The sequence below is a fragment of the Carassius gibelio genome, chromosome A3 (assembly GCF_023724105.1).
Source record: "Carassius gibelio isolate Cgi1373 ecotype wild population from Czech Republic chromosome A3, carGib1.2-hapl.c, whole genome shotgun sequence".
Lineage (NCBI taxonomy): Eukaryota > Metazoa > Chordata > Actinopteri > Cypriniformes > Cyprinidae > Carassius > Carassius gibelio.
In genome coordinates this window covers 16,434,385-16,437,206 of record NC_068373.1, presented here as the reverse complement: position 1 = coordinate 16,437,206, position 2,822 = coordinate 16,434,385, and positions in this window count along the sequence as shown.

The following is a 2,822-nucleotide window of genomic DNA, read 5'->3' as shown; positions in this document are numbered from 1 at the left end:
TAGGAAGCACGTTATTGTAGTCCCAGTGACCCAGATAGTGGTGGTATGTATATGGGTGTGTTCTGTATGTTCTGGTCGCCCGGTGTGAGTTCCAGATGGCTCCTGTCTCCCAGCAGAGAGCACCAGTAAAGGCTTCGTGTCAGTGCCACCTGGAGGACACCTCTACTGAAAATAATGTCGGACATCCGGAAACAAAACAACATTTTGTGCGATCTCGAAGTGGAATGCATACATGCTTTGAGTGATACAGAAGAGCTGATAAGGTACAAATCTGTCTCTTTGGGGAGGTACCTTTTCAAAAGGAACTAATATGAACCTTTTGAGTAGGCCTATATGTACACTTTAAATATAATATGCACTCTTTAGTTTCAAAGGTGTACCACAAAGGTTGCACAGTGACAGCTTTTGTACATCTCAGACATGTCGTATTATGAAAATTTCACATTATAGGCAAATAACATGAATTTTATAGGGTGGTATGTTTTCATTTATTTGCTAACATAAATCTTCATTAATGGTGCACAGGAGCATCTACATTTGTGTGTGCAGCACAAATAAAAATGAATTATGGGCCACCTCATTCATTACAATATTTTTTTTTCTCTTTTCTCCCTTTGTTTTCTGAATTATAATAACAAAGATATTCACTTAAATTTAAGCTGTGTGCTGGGGTGTTCAACTATTGTCCAAATTTTAGTCCATGGTCAATGATCCAATTATATATGCTATATATTATATAATATAATATAAAATATGATATATATATATATATATATATATATATATATATATATATATATATATATATATATATATATAATACACTTTTCAAAATAATTGAATGATGGATGCATTAAATTGTTCAAAAGAGGCCTTTCACATTATTACCAATTTTACAAGGTCATAAAATTCTGATAAATATATTAAGGAGCTCAACTGTGTTTTCATCATTGATAATAAGAATTAGAATGATCTCTGAAGGATCATATTATGCTGACGAGTGATATCTATTGAAAATTCAGCTTTACTGTCGCAGAAATACATTTTAATTTTGAATATAAATACAAAGTATTTCTCAAAATTGCTGTTTTTACTGGATTATTTATCAGATAAATGCCCTGTTTAACATAAGAAACGTCTAAAACATGTGTCATAAGGACAACCTTATAATAAGTGGTTAATAAATATTTACATATTTTTTGCTATACTGGAAATTCAGTCTTTGAGCAGTGTGATGCTGTCAATCAATATATGGAGTAAAGATTAGCAGTGGTTTTGCCAAAGTTCCCTTGGTCACCTTAAATCCGTCTAATCTGGCCACCCAGATCACAGAGCTGAGCTAAAGCCTCCGAAATTGTGCCACTCCACAAAAGAACCACCAGGGCTGGACTGGGGTTAAAATTAAACCCTGGAAAAATCAGAATAGCTATCTGGCCCACGAGTTCTCCCTTGAATGGCCTTAAATTGAAGTAAATAAATAAAACAGGACAGAAACAAGTAATGATAGATATTACTGAATTCACAGCAGATGCTGCAAACTTAATGCATGTTTGGTCACATTGAAATGCTCTTGCAGTAAAGCAAGGATCAAATGTCAGGACTCCTGTGCTCCCGATGTCCAGCACATGATGCCTGGTTCCGGACAATCATAACTAACCCTAGCCTAGGGGCATTCTTCTGTTTACTGACCGTGAAAAGCAAAAGAAGTGGATTCTCTGCGTTGCTCGCTGGAGAACAGATTCTATTCTTGTCAGGAGAGGAACGCGCGAGCCTCGGGGCCACTTAGCTCGCGGCACGCTGCTCTCATTTGACAGCACTTTGGGTCGCTCGGGGCCGTCTGAGTAATTATGCAGATTCTTGCAGTAAAGAGCAACGAGGACAAGAAACAGGTTGCACGCCGACCTAAAAACATGATTTTTTCTTCAATAACTTACCTGTCTCCTCCTTTCTGATAATTAGTGAAGCAAAGAGTGGAGACGAGACTGATTTGTGTAGGTGACATATGTAGGACAGTACTTTAGAGACAGTCCACATACAATAGTTGCTCAAGAAAATAGACAATAATATACAGTATTATCCAACTGCTTTTTCTGCTTTCTTTTTTTTTTTGTTTTTTTTTGTTTTTTTGGTTGCTTGACTTTAGCGACATCTACTGTTTGCTTAGCTGATTGCTCTTAAGTTAAATGTCCCTAAGAATAATTATTAATTCTACATATCATGGACTACTTTAATAAGATTTTAAATAAAGCATATTCTTCAAGTACGATTATGCAAAACCATTTTATGAAGTCATTTAAATTATGATAATAATAATCATTTATTTGTGTAGCACTTTTCTTAAAAGAAAGGCAGCCCCTCAAGAAGTGCTTGAAAATGAAAAAAAAAAAAAAAAACTGAAAAGCGCCATGTACGTTACTTATAACATATAAATTGCAAGTGCAATAGAAAAAGAGTAAAATAAGGACATTTGAAATGAAAACAAAACAATACATAAGTAAAACATAGCCTACGGGATAAATTTAAGAATAAAATGATGATAATTATAAATTCGACTTCATACCTTATTAGTAATTATATGAATTTATTGTTTACTTACATCAGCATACATTTTATTTCAGTGTAGAAACTAGTGACTAGTGTAGAGATATATAGACTGGACATCTACGGTGTTTCTGTCTTTTTTTCCCGAGACGCAGCATTCCTGCGACCATACAATTGATGAATATGAATTGATCGATGGATCATACTTACATTTTAGGTGGGATTAAAATTGACGTACCCACGAGCGATCACTCATAAATCGATTCACCAACCCAGTGAGT